Source organism: Vigna umbellata, chromosome 11 (genome assembly GCF_029865625.1).
Source record: "Vigna umbellata cultivar VRB3 chromosome 11, Vumbellata_1.0, whole genome shotgun sequence".
NCBI classification, from domain to species: Eukaryota; Viridiplantae; Streptophyta; class Magnoliopsida; order Fabales; family Fabaceae; genus Vigna; species Vigna umbellata.
The window spans coordinates 16,950-31,411 of NC_142175.1; the positions used below are offsets into that span (position 1 = coordinate 16,950).

A 14,462-nucleotide genomic window follows, 5' to 3' on the forward strand; every position below is an offset into this window, starting at 1 on the left:
CACACACACACACACACACACACACACACACACACACACACACACACACACACACACACACACACACACACACACACACACACACACACACACACACACACACACACACACACACACACACACACACACACACACACACACACACACACACACACACACACACACACACACACACACACACACACACACACACACACACACACACACACACACACACACACACACACACACACACACACACACACACACACACACACACACACACACACACACACACACACACACACACACACACACACACACACACACACACACACACACACACACACACACACACACACACACACACACACACACACACACACACACACACACACACACACACACACACACACACACACACACACACACACACACACACACACACACACACACACACACACACACACACACACACACACACACACACACACACACACACACACACACACACACACACACACACACACACACACACACACACACACACACACACACACACACACACACACACACACACACACACACACACACACACACACACACACACACACACACACACACACACACACACACACACACACACACACACACACACACACACGTGCATGATAAAACCTTCAAACATCATAATTTTGTTCTCCTTAACATCAATACCTATTATGAGATAACCCAATAAAACATACATATTTCCATAGGGAAAATCCAACACAAACATGGTATAAACTCTATCATCATGCATAACATATTCTCGTACATACACATGCATCCAAACAGCATTACCTTTCAAGATAATAAAGAACAAACCCTATTCATCATACAAACAACAAGAAAACAAACAAAGGTAAGCTTTCCCATACCTTGGCATATACTAGGACTTTATTTATACTCCAAAACACCACAAATCCTCCCTTACACTAAGATTTTTTTGCAGTTCTTCCTCTTTTCTCCAAGAAAACGTCTCTTCTCCCTCATCTATCTCCTTTTCATTTTTAGAATTAGGGTAACAGTGTGCAGACCCTTTTCAATCTTCTCCTTTTTATATTCTTCTACTCTATCTCTATCTTTTTGGTTAAAATAAGATCTCTCACTTAATCTATAAAACCACCAAGATTTCCTATAAACTACTTTTTAAAATATCAATAACTACTAAATCCTCATAAGATTCACGTAACCTTTCTATTATTCAGATTTTATTTTCATTCTTTTACTTTCTACATCCCCTACTATAATTTATGCACCATTTAATAAAGTTAAAAATACTCTTTTGTACCTCGGTTATAAATACACTTAAAATATAAGTTTCTCCTAAACTCTTCTTCCTAGGCATTGAACCCACATTTATTGCATCCTAAACAACATTCATATCAACAAAACAACACATCACATTGGTAATATCACACATATACGAATCACCAATTTAATAACATATCAATCACGTGTTGCACTATATCAATAATAATCATTAAATAATTAACATATATAACAATTATAATTCTACAAAACACCTAAGCATTAAACTCCAATTACCAAAAAATAATACTCAAAGTCTCAAAACCAATTTATTCCATAATTACTACATTTTTTCTGGGTCTTATACATTGTTCCCAACCTTCACACTTTTGACATTGTCGCTAACATTACAAAGTTCATTTTTGCTAATCTAGATTTCCAGATCATCAAATTTGACAACTTTATATCTTGTCAAATATGAATGTTGTGGATTCTTAGAATTTTTATCCTTCATCACTGTGTTGTGGAGATCCTTAGGGAAAGTGGTTCAACAACACATCACATATTATTTCTTAATGTTTAATTGAGTACTTTATGAGAAGGTAGAAAAATCTTAACTAGAAACAATAACACTCTCTCCACCACTGTTGTACATGCAACAAATGGTAGTTATGTTTGCAAGCAAAAACCTTTGACACACTATCATTACCCATCTTCAGCACTCCAAAATCACCGCAAGGGTAAAATGTGAAAAATGCCTTCCTTGGTGTAATATATACTGTAGCACTATTATCAATAATCCACATACTCTCCCATAAGATACAAGATTAATAAATAGTCATGAATAAGAACAATATCACCATCTCCCTTATTTTTCAATGACAAGCACCTTAGACTAAAATGAAGAACCACATGTCTTCCTTCTTATATCTTCATTAACGATGTTACTCTTTGCCATTTGGAAAGAAACAATGCCATTAGGGGCTAAATTTGTAATTGAAACTTGAAATATCTCCCAAGACTTTGGTAGAGTATTTAGTTTAATAGTCTCAAAATTTCATTGTTATAAATGTTCAGAAATGGAAGAACCATCCCTTTACCTCAAATTTATCAAGCAATTCAAAAAATATAATTTATTATTGCTTAAAGAATACAACTTGAAAATAATTTTTCTAAACTTGCAAGAATATATGAAGAACAACAATAAAAAAAGACAATAATAATCACATAACAAATATTTTTGGTGTTAGTCGTTTTGGCTAGTTTGTTTGCTAAATGTGTTAGTTTATGGTTTGACTGGGTTATGTTTGATCTTTTGAGGTTGCTTGTGTTGGGGAGATTCAATATACACATATTTTCACACGGATAAAATATTGTCCGCTTTGGGCCAAGCCTTCACGGATTTACTTTTGGTATCACTCCAAAAAACATCTTACCAATGGAGGTATCTATATGTATATAAACCCATGTCCAACTCTTCTTTTATCCGATGTGAAACTTTGTTTGTACCCCAATAGCTTGGCTTAGTTAGAGTGTGAAACTATTGTTGTCTTGAAGATTGGTCTTAATATTGGTGTGAAGATCGATCATGTAAATATGTATTTGTTGGATACATGCATGATCATCAAAGACTATATGCAAACCATTTTTGTTTCAAGTTGATTTAATTGGTTAAATTAACCTCTCAATAAGTGTTTTCTTTTATTGTAATAGAGTTGTTTTGAACGCATTGTACCTCACAGAATAAAATCACTAAAAATTATTATTTGCAGAAACTAATATAAATTCACTTAATAGGATTTTCTTGCAAGGTAAAAAAAGCAACCCAATATAATAGAATATTCTAGCCATTAAAGCTTTGAATTCTTTTCATCTTTTATGCTGAATGCTCTATCTAAAAGCACACTTTTCTTCTTTTTTTAACGTGTTATTTTCATGTCTATTTGTAGTAGATAAGGAACAATTTTAAGTTTCATTTTATTTTTCATCAATTCAATACCAAATATTCATAAATGTATTTTGTCTAAAAAAACAATCAACAAAGAAATAAAAACATCTTTTTGTTTCCAAGTCAAATTAATTTCCAACATTTTTTATCATATGGTATATCCAACAACAACAACAGAAGTTATACTATTACTAACAAACTCATCTCCTTTTCTTAATTGGTTATGAGCATATGATCCAAACACTCTTTTAAGTGTTCAGTCAAGGTACTTATCCGTATTGTAAATAAGGCCCAAATCTTTAGTCACGAAGAAAGGCTCAAAAAGCCTTTTCAAACCAAAACCCAAATGCTGAAAAAGCTGCGGAGATAAAATATCTCTTCCAGTAGCATCCAGCCTTGGTGAATCTTGATGGTGAACAGAGAAAGGAGCATAACAGTCGTAGCAGAGAAGAAGCTATGGAAGGCACACAAGAAGACCTTCGTTGCAGATGCAGTAAGAGAAAAAGTAGATCGGAATAGAGAAAAAGGTAAGAAAAACTTCAACTTTAATATCTATGAAAATGGTAAAAATTACAGTACTGTGATTCTGTGTGTTCTATATATATCTATGAGGGGAAAACCTAACCTTTTAAAGGTTAGGAAAGGGGAACGGAAAAGACATTAAAAGTCTAACAACCTTAACAGAAAACTAACTTCAATAATCCATGCAATATTTTATGAGGTTTTTCTTTATAACACATTAGATAATGTACAATTATTAAATAATCTATAATATACACACGTTCTTCCTGAAAATCAACAAGAAGATCACATTGAAAACTCAAAGCACAGGCCACGTTAAAAGTATGATGATGATGTTTTATTTCAACCTTTCAATTTGATGTGGTGTTCCAGCAATACGTTTGAAAAATAGTTACATGATGAAGAAAATAACTCTTCACGCAACTTAGTTTTGTTCCATCATTACTTTTAAATATCTTTATCTTTTTGTAGTATTTTATAATAAAGCAAAAGAAAAAAAATCAAGTTGTGATTACAGGCTTCCCTTTAACAGAAAGTAAATCACTAGTGCATAAAGAGCTTTAGACGCATGTTATTTTAGACCTTTAACGTCAGATCTTGATTCGACATCTTTATGGGTGACGTTAATGGGACGTCAGACTCCACAGGTCTGACGTTTTTATAGACGTCGGACATACATTAGCCGACGTCTACTGCAGCTTGTGTCTTTGGGTAGCGTAGTAGCACCTTCTTCCTTTGCTAGTTTCGTCATATAAAATGTTGCATCTTTTGGACCTCTTATGACATTTCAACCGAAAACCGAATCTGGGTCCTTGGCCAGTTCCATTCCAACTGGCAATGAAAACAAATACGGTGACATGAGAACTAGGCAATGACTCAGGTTCGGTTTTGGGTTGAAACGCTATAAGACATCCAAAAGACGCAAGCTTTTTTTACAAGAAAACTAGCAAAGGGAGAATGTGCTACTACACTACCCAAAGACACGAGAAAAACTGTATCAAAACACAACGAAAACTCATTTTAATCGGTTCAAATGGAAGATAATCCATCAAAGACTAATTTAATCGGAGTAAAAGTAAGTTTAAACGGTTCAAAAGAGACAAAAATGCACCTGGAAATGCAATGCCGCAGAGAGAAAAGGCGAGAAGGAAGACGATGAAGTGCGCGTAACCGCGAGTTCGATTTCTGATTTAACAACAAACAAGACGTCGGACACAGAGGGCACCGACGTCTATTCTCGCCTAGACGTCGGAGCCCTAACTAATATGACGTCCAAAACAACTTTTCACCTACCCTGTCAGGCCATTTAGACGTCGGATGGCGGGATCAGACGTCTATATGGCCGAAAAAAAGAACTTTTCATCTACCTGTCAGACATATATACGTCTGTTAGGAAGGGCACCGACGTCTATAATCGTATATAAACGTCTGGGTGGCAGGATCAGACGTCTATATGGCGGAAAAAAAGAACTTTTCATCTACCTGTCAGATATGTCTGTTAGGAGGAACATCGACGTCTACAATATTATAGGCTTTGGTGCCCCTCCTAACAGACATATATGTGTCTAATTTATTTACGAACATGCCACTGATCAATAATTTACGTTGGTTATTTTGTAGTCTGACTCGATTGAGTAACGTTAAAAGCCACTAGTGAATAAACTTAAACAAATTTAAGAAATAATATACTATTGTAAAGAAATAAAAAGCACCATATTAAGAAGGAGTTATAAGTGGTCACTATAAATGATAATGAACTAATTTAATGCCATAATTGTTTGTTGTGTTCATTCTAAGAATTTTTTTTTCCTTATTTGCTTAGTTTCTAAACACGCATTACAAATAAGCCTTTCAAATATTCACAAATTTTAATTAACAGTTTATTACTTAATTCATTATGTTTTACATTTTTGTTAGTTAAAATTTAATAAAAAAAGTATATAATCACAATTAAAAGTATATTATGTAACACGATTAAGTTTAGCTAAAAAAATGTTAAAATAATTATGATTATAAATATAAATTTAGAAAGACTGTGTTAAAAGTAATTATATTAACATTTTGCTAACCATCTCTTGAGCTATAGACTCTAAAAGATGGTAATTTTATAAAAAAAATAAAATGTAGTCATATTAACACTTTTCTCTATAAATAGAAAGCCATAGAAATATTTGTTTTAAAAATACTTCAAAATCAAATACAAAAATATATGTGGTTTGGTTTGAAAAAAAAAAGGAAAAATCCAAACCAAACTAAATCAATGTGATGTTTGATTTTATTTTCCTTTTTTTAATTTCTAATTCTATTTTTTATTAAATATTTACCTTTTTTTTATCTTTTAAATTGAAATATAATAATAAAAAATATGTTAAATATGTTGAATAATGAACTAATAAAATCATAAGATTAAATATTTAATGTATTAAAAAAAACAATGATATACTTTTATATAGTCTAACATCAATATGAAACAAAAATTTAATATCAACTTACAAAATATAACAAATCTAATGTGAAACAAGAGTGTAAAGTTAATGGTTCTCAGCAGTTGACAATGTGGACGATTAGGCTGAGTAGGAATCATGAAACTTCTAAATCACATGTGTGAATCGAACCGAATAAATATTTAAGAATATTTAAATTGAAATATATAACATATTATTATTATTATTATTATTATTATTATTATTAACATTATTATATATAATGAAAATATATTTGTGATTCAGTTTGGTTTTAACATTCTAACAAGAAACTAAATCAAATCACTTGATTCTTAATTTTCTTTTATAACAATCAAACATTTTTTGATTTTTTTGGCTATAGGTTATTTGGATAAATTTTGTTTATTTTTAATCAAGTTTGTTGTGAACACCATTATTAAGCCATGTTTGATTAAGAGAAAAAATGAAATAAAAAATGAAATTTGAATTTTCATTAATTTTTATTTATAATTTGGTTTTTTTATATTATTTTTCATGATTTTTATCCTTTAATATAAAAAAGCTTAAATTTCATTAGAAAATTATTATTTTTTATATCTTTTACCTTCTTTATTTTCATTCAATTAACCTCGTGATGGAACATATTTTATGGTACCATAAATGACAATTTAATAAACTACAATATAAAAAAATTACTAACTTTTGTTTGTGGTATCATAAATGATAAAATTACTAACTTAGTTTAGAATTTAAATTAGAAAAATACACAAGAAACATCGTTTGAATACTTAGTTTTACTTTTGCTTTCTCTTTTTAGATTTTGTTTTAATATTTTCTCCGAATTTGTTTTTTAAAAATCATTATCATATTTTCTTTTCCTTCCCATCTCCTTTCTGTCAAACTGTCAAAATAATCATTTCATTAATCCAATCACTCCATACTATGCCTCGTAGCTTTCCCTTCTAATCGTTGACTCTATTTCCTCTGATGGAATTCGAGTATTTTTCTTCATCCAGGAGCGATCATATACACTATGTGTTAATCAATTTTAGGAGAAAAGATACTCGTATGAATTTCGTTTCTCATCTCTACGCTGTCCTCTCCAATGCCGGAGTTAACACTTTCCTTGACGAAACCGATTTTCCAAAGGGAATGGACCTAAGAGTAGGACTGTTAGAAACGATTGCGAGGTCCCTGGTATGTATCGTTGTTTTCTCCAGAAACTACGCTGAATCTTCTTGGTGTCTTGACGAGTTAGAAACAATCATTGATTGCCACAAATTTCATGGCCACATAGTTTTGCCTATATTTTACCATGTTGTTCCATCCCAAGTTCGTTATCAAACTGGTGATTTTGGAAATGTTTTGAAAGCATTTGCACAGAAAAGATCATGGGATAAATCTATGATGTCGAGGTGGAACACCGCACTCATCGCAGCAATAAATTCTACCGGTTGGGATGTGAACAATACCAGGTAATGAATAATTTATGATTTTGTGCAATAACTTTCTTTCCCTATTTTTGTAACTCTCATTTATTAAGATTTTAATGATAGAATAGAGATATGTAAAAAATAAAATGTAAGTTAGTTGAATGAGTTATTTTTTATTATTGTAACTATAAAATGTATACTTTACTAAATAATACATAGTGAAACTAATAATTAAAATTTTTATTCTAGTGTGATTCTCTCTTTTTTTTTTGTTCGGGGACAAAATGAAATTAATTGTGTAAAATATTTTATTTTGAAGAATAAGAAGGTATATAATACTATTTAAGTCTTAAAATTATTATATCTTGATTTAAGTATGTTTTAGGTCTTTTATATATAACTAATTTTTCAAAGAGTAGTCAATAAATTTTTTCTTTTAAATTGGATGTTTAATAAATTACAAATTTTGGTTGAAATTCTTTTATACTTCCATATGTTCTAGTGTCTACCATGTTTATCAACTTGACATATCTAGTTCATTCCATCTAAAGTGTTGAGCAATGATTTGTGTTAAGTTCCTTATGTTATTTGTATAAACATAATGCATCATCAAATCATGAAAAATGTATATGTTATCATAATATTTTTTTTAAGATACTGTAAAAATAATTTAGAAGCACTTAAAAAATGCAACACAAGGAAAAAAATACCATTTTTTCGACATATAAACCAATGTTTTAATTTATTTGGTTACCAATTAGAATAAAAAGTTTATAAAGTATTTGAAATAAGATTCATTCCTATTTAAGAGACGTATTGGTATTATATATATATTTTTTATAGTAAATTACCATTATACTGGTTTTGTTCTTATTAATTTATTACTGAACTTGAAGGAACCAGGCTCAGTTAGTGAACGAAATTGTTTAGGACGTTCTCAAAAAACTAGACAACACATCTATGTCTATTACTGAATTTCCTGTTGGCTTAGAATCCCGTGTTCAAGAAGTGATTGGATTTATTAAAAGAAAATTCTTCACAGTTTGCATAATTGGGATATGGGGGATGGGAGGATTGGGTAAAACTACCACAGCCAAAGCCACCTTGTAGATTCACGGATAAATGTTTCATTGAAGATATTCGAGAAGTTTGTGAAACAGATCGTAGAGGGCATGTTCATTTGCAAGAGCAACTTCTTTCGGGCATCCTCAAAGCAAAGGTGAACATAATAAGCGTTGGGATGGAAGGGATATGTTGGAGAACAAACTTTCTGTAAGAAAGGCACTCATTGTTCTTGATGATGTTAATGAGTTTGGCCAATTAAAAAACCTATGTGGAAATCGTAAATGGTTTGGTCATGGAAGTGTAATAATCATTACAACTAGAGATGTACGCCTTCTTAAGAGACTTAAAGTTGATTATGTGTACAAGATAAAAAAAATGAACAAAAATGAATTCCTTGAGCTTTTTAGTTGGCATGCTTTTAGAGAAGAAAAACCAATAAAAGACTTCAATGAAGTTGCAAGAAGTGTAGTTGGTTATTGTGGAGGACAAAGAAGGAATAGAGAAGTGTGTTGTCAAAACTAAAAATAATTCCCAATAATCAAGTTCAAGAGAAACTGAGAATAAGTTTTGACGGTTTACGCGATCAGATGGAAAAGGATATATTTCTTGATGTATGTTGTTTCTTTGTCGGTAAAGACAGAGGATATGTTACAGAGATACTAAATGGCTGTGGACTACATGCTGATATTGGAATAACAGTTCTCACAGAACGTAGCCTCATAAAAGTTGAAAAGAACAACAAACTCGGAATGCATGATTTGCTAAGAGACATGGGACGAGAGATTATTCGGGAAAGTTCACCAAAGAGACCAGGGAAGCGCAGTCGAATGTGGTTTCATGAGGATGTAGTTGAAGTATTGACAAAAAATACTGTAAGTACATTCTTCATATACAGTTTGGAAACTTGAAAGTGTTTGCAGTGCATGTGTAGTTAGGCTGAACTTCATGTATCACTCTCTTGTTAGCGAAGTAAAGTGATTTACTAAGTTATTTTTAATTTGGTCTTGTCATCACAGGGGACTGAAGCTATTGAGGGATTGACTCTGAAATTACAGTTAACAAGCAGGGGTTGCTTCAATACTTCTGTTTTTAAGAAAATGCAGAGATTGAGATTATTACAACTTGATCATGTAAAACTCAATGAAGATTATAGGTATCTTCCTAAGCAGCTGAGATGGATATATTGGAAAAGATTTCCTTTAAAATACATACCTAACAACTTTTATTTGGGAAGAGTAATTGCGATTGATTTAAGGCACAGTAATCTTGGACTAGTCTGGAAAGAACCCCAGGTATCTATTACAGGACAATTTCTGATAGGTTTTCGAACACGAAATTTGATCAAGAACTCCCTCACGGTCTCTCACACCAAGAAAACAGAGAGATATCTGATGAATTGTGTATTATTAACAGAAAGAATAGTGTGTGTTTACAGGATGCAGAGGCATAACCCTCTTCACAGGTCTAAGGCATGTCAACAAACAATGTACTCAAAAACTATCTTCTAACTATCCAGTCAATCTATTTATACAATTCCTCTGCCTTCTATCCTAATCCCCTCTCCCATTATATCCAAATACCCTTTATCCTAACAATTTCTCTTAAAACTCATCTCAAATAGAATAGTAATTGTTTCCAGTTACCACTATTACATTTGCTTATCTAACTTATTTCTAAAAATAAACACCCATCTTGTTGTAGGTTTTTCCGTGGGTGAAAGTCCTCAATCTTAGTCATTCCAAGTACTTGATCAAAATCCCCGACTTTTCAAAACTACCAAGTCTTGAAAAACTCACTCTCAAAGATTGTCCAAGTTTGTACGAGGTACACCAGTCCATTGGGAATCTCCAAAATCTTGAATTGATAAATTTGAAGGACTGTACAAGCCTTGGCAGTCTCCCCAGAGAAACATATAAGTTGAAATCTTTGAAAACTCTCGTCATATCTGGTTGTTCAAAGACAGACAAATTGGAAGAAGATATAGGGCAAATGGAATCTCTGAGAACTCTACTTGCTAAAAATACTTCTGCGAAACAAGTGCCCTTTTCAGTAGTAAGATCAAAAAGCATTGGATATATATCACTATGTGGATTTGAAGGATTATCACGTAATGTTTTTCCTTCTATCATTTGGTCTTGGATGTCACCAACAATGAGTCCTCTAACTCGTATTCATTCGTTTAGTGGCACTTCAACATCTCTTGTCTCCATGGATATGCAGAACAATGATTTTGGTGATCTAGCATCAGTTCTTAGCAACCTTTCAAATCTCCGAAGTGTTTTGGTGCAATGCAATACAGAGTTTGAACTCTCTAAACAATTAAGAACAGTTCTGGATGGTGTATACGATGTAAATTTTCCTGGGTTAGAAGTAACATCATACACATCACAAATTTCAACCTTGAGGTCTTATTTGATTGGCATTGGAAGTTAAGAAGAAGTCTTCAATACTATCTGCAAGAGCGTTTTTGAGGTTCGTTCTCTTTATCTTTGTCTACTTACTTTTACTACTCATTAGCTATTGATTATGAGAAAGTGAGATCATAGCAATGAAATATTTAAAGGAAACTTCAACGTTCACCTTCTTTAACACCTTTTCCTTCTGTTATCAAATGATTTTATAGTTTTAAACATCATAGATTTGTAGTGAATTTATATTTTTTTTTCAGTGTAATGACCAAATAAATTCATAATAGCCTGGCAATTTCACTTGTATAGCAAATGATTTAGTTACACATTTTGTTTCAAGGGAAGTATATATGTAAGTTATTGCTAATTATATCTACTCATTTGTCAGTTTGTTTTTTCTTTTCCAATAATTATAAAGGTAAATATTGTTGATTAATAAAATATTAGATTCCTTGTTGTTAACTCTCGGTATAACCGAATCGTATCAAGTAATAATAAATGGTAAGACCAAGTATCGTTTCCTAAGAGACTCACGACACTAAACAGTTATGTGATTACTCAACTAATTAAGACTCTAAAGAACAAATTTTAGGGGTGTTGAATGCAAATGCATTAAAATAAACATGAATGCAATTTGATCAATTGAGGATAAACACAAGAAAGAATGGATGAAATTGATGATATTGTTGTTGAGGTTTAGATTTCACCTAATTCACTCTCATGCATATATGAATTCATCTTTCTTCATTAATGTTAATGCCACTTTCTAATATACCTTAAACCCGATGTCTCGGCGAAGAAAGCCTAATCCTAATATCTAGTTTACAATGTCTTGTCTCCCTAGCAATTAATCATGCATTAGACAGAAGCTTAAAGGCAACCAACCATCATACTCCTATGTGTAGGTTTATACTACTATTGGGAGAGATTCCCCAGATCTAGATTTCCCCGTATGTGTCCATATCGACAAAATCAATGATCATGACATCGAATGAGTTAAACAATGCATGCTTTGAGCAAAGAGGAAAAACCCTAACAATTAATGAAAGAAAGCATGTATCTTAACGATCTTGAAGAAAAAATTCAATACATGAGAGTTTACAAGGGTTACATCTTTCCCAACAATAATAAGGTTTAGCCCTCCATCGTCATGGAGAAACTAGATGAATAATGGAATGAAAGAATGAAAGAGATAGAAAAACCCGAGAAAAAGAAGAGGAGAGCTGTCACCATCCCCAAATCTACCCTCAAGGAATAGGAGAGTTTTCACCATCCCCAAATCTACCCCCAAGGGGTGAAAAGTGTGTTTCTATGCTTAATCCATCAAAAGATACAAACCCTAGGATGTGCAAGTCCTTAAATAGAACATAAAAATAACAGAAAACGAGCCCAAGTCCAAAACATATAAGAAAATAGGTCAAAACTCGCGTTGCCAGCGCTTAGTGCCAGAAATTGCGCTCAGCGGCAGGTACGCCAGTCAACTGGTGCTCAGCAGCTGAACTTGATCGATCAGTTTCACTGTTCACCGATCGGTCTTACACTGTTGACCGTTCGGCATGTCTTCTACCTTATCATTCAGCTTCTCCTCTCACAAACCGTTCGGTTTGTCTATGTTTTTCTCCAACTGTTCGGCCTTAGCTACACCGTCAGGCAGTTGTCTTCTGTCTCATACCGTTCGGCCAAGTACCATCACCTTCACACCTTTCGGTCTCTGCTATGAACCGTTCGGTCTCTGACTCTGTCTCCTTTACCGTTCGGTCAGTCTCTTCCTATATCAAACCGTTCGATCTGGTTTCTTAACCTTTATCAGACTGTTCGGTTTTGATTCTCCCTCATCCTACCGTTCGGTCCTGTTCTGTTTCTGTCCTTTCTAGGTTCCAAGTCCTTGCTACTTCAACTTCTTCATCCAATTCATCATAATTCCTGTCAAAACAAGGAAAAATAAGCATAAAACCCATCCAACTCTCTTATTTCCAAAACTTAAACAAAAGCATGATTCCAAGCTAGTTTCTAAGTCATAAAGGGTGTTTTTAATATCAAAATTAAGTATAAAATAACGGTTTTTCAACCATTATCACTTGTTTTCAAAAAACCTCCAACAAAATGTACTAGTCATCTTCTTACGGAACAATGGAATCCGAAATTAGTTTTTCCCTGTTCACTCCTAAAGTCTATTTGATGGTGAAACTATGACTTTTGGGTTGTGAAAAGGAAGTGATGGAAGAAGGATCTAGCTGATTCTGGTGGTGGAAGTAATCAACCAGATCTTCTTCTCTGAACGGACACGCAGCAATGGAAGTTGTGCTTGGGCAACACAGCGGAATGGATTGAAAAATGATGATGATGACCGGAGGAAGCATAAACTCTGGAACCCAGTCTTCAAACAGTGTTCTGTGGCTGGATTGAAGGAGAATGGATGATTCGGTGATGAAGATAAGGTTGAGACAAAGGAAGATTGAATCAAACAGTGGTTCGGTGATGAGAAATTGATGAAGCAGTTATGGAGAAAATGGAATGAAGGCAGATGTTTAGGTGCTGAAATATGATGCGGAGGTTAAAGGAAACAAAACAAGCTCCTGGTTCACGCCTAATGTTATCAATGCCAACTGTGCAAGGGTGAAGAAACGTGAGTAGCTACGTGGGCAACAGGTTTGTAATAACACGTGGACAACATGTTTGTAATAACACGTGGACAACAAGCTTGGTGCAACTTCAACCTCTGAGATCAAACCCTCATCCGTTGGGCGCTAAGATTCTTCAACTTCAACCAAGCTGCTGGTTGGAATATGTCTCATGTGGGCTTCCAAAGCAGCTTGCTAGACAATCGGACAATGCCTTTATGCATCCAAGTGAATATTCCAACATTCCTCCAAGTGAAGACTTGGCTTGCTTCTCCATTCTTGATGTTTCCTTGCTTCTTGATTTATCAAGCTTCTTGGCTAGTTGATCCATGATCTCCTAGCTTTATTAGACCCTACAAAACACATATAAACATATTAAAGAGAATCCTTCTAAGACTTAGAGAAAGAAAATCAAGAAAGAGCTTCTAAAAGTCCTTCTCCAACTTTTCTTTCTTAGCCTTAGCTTAAGTTGGTACTCCTTTGAAATGAATGCCCTAAATGGGTTTCCATCAGAAAAAGAATACTATATTCAAGGATTTTGTATTGGAGAGGGCATATAGTGTGGTATGATATTCTCAATGAAATTGGATGGATTTAATGAAAGCTTTAGAATCGTATCTCCTTTTGATTGTTCATTGGCAGAGTTGTACTGTCATGAAAAATGGCTTGATGCCTTTAGCTATTGTTATTATTACTATGAATAATGCTAGGAATATTTACAATAATTATTACTCATAATTACGAAATAT

At 33.3% G+C, this 14,462-nt stretch overlaps 1 pseudogene; it reads left to right on the forward strand.

The window, feature by feature from the left end:
- Positions 1-7,113: 7,113 nt before the first annotated feature.
- On the forward strand, positions 7,114-12,500 carry LOC124839240 (disease resistance protein RUN1-like; annotated as a pseudogene).
- The last annotated feature ends 1,962 nt before the right edge of the window (positions 12,501-14,462 follow it).